Raw genomic sequence first — 750 nt, 5'->3', positions numbered from 1 at the left:
TAGAACCGGAGGGAATCTAGTGGTGGGTTGTGTCTAGAACGTGTTCGGGCATGTTGCTGTGGGCAGACCTGTCGCAACCAGGTGGAAGAGACCACTGGTCAAAGCCCGTCCGGCAAAATTCAAAGGGCTAGATCTCCTGGTCAACTGGGATTCGGGGTGGCCTTCGAGGCGTAGCTATGCCACCGAAACATCGCACGGCTCCTGATGCATGTGTGGAAGTGTTGTGGCATGCGTAGACGCCCGTCTTAGGGCTCCGTGGTGTGGCCCCTCCCCCTCCACGGACGGCAGCGCCGCCGTCACTTGGAGGGGGGAATCGTGCGGGTGTGGTAGAACCGGAGGGAATCTAGAGGTGGGTTGGGTCCAGACCGTCTTTTTTTCTATGGTTTAGGAATATGCCTTTTTATGCTTTTTATTAATGTGTTTATTATTCCTTATTATTATGCCTTTCCCTTCATTTTTAATGTACTAATTGTTTATTCTCTTTTAAATGCAGGTTTGTGGAACATGGGCAAGGGGAAGGCTGACGGCGTGGGTTTCCTACGCAAGTTCGTCAACATGCCTAGTCGAAGTGGTCGAGCACGTAATCCTCCCCCCCCCCCCGACTACTTGATGATGACTCCTCACAGGGAGGTCGAGGGAGAGGTGCCCCCAGAGGAGGAGGGGGCGGGGGGAGAGCCCCTAGAGGGCGAGGGGGTGGGGGGAGAGCCACTACAGGGGTCGCGGCCAGAAACAGCGCACCCTCACCGACTT

Source organism: Triticum dicoccoides, chromosome 7B (genome assembly GCF_002162155.2).
Source record: "Triticum dicoccoides isolate Atlit2015 ecotype Zavitan chromosome 7B, WEW_v2.0, whole genome shotgun sequence".
NCBI classification, from domain to species: domain Eukaryota; kingdom Viridiplantae; phylum Streptophyta; class Magnoliopsida; order Poales; family Poaceae; genus Triticum; species Triticum dicoccoides.
Note: the sequence above shows the minus strand (reverse complement) of the source record.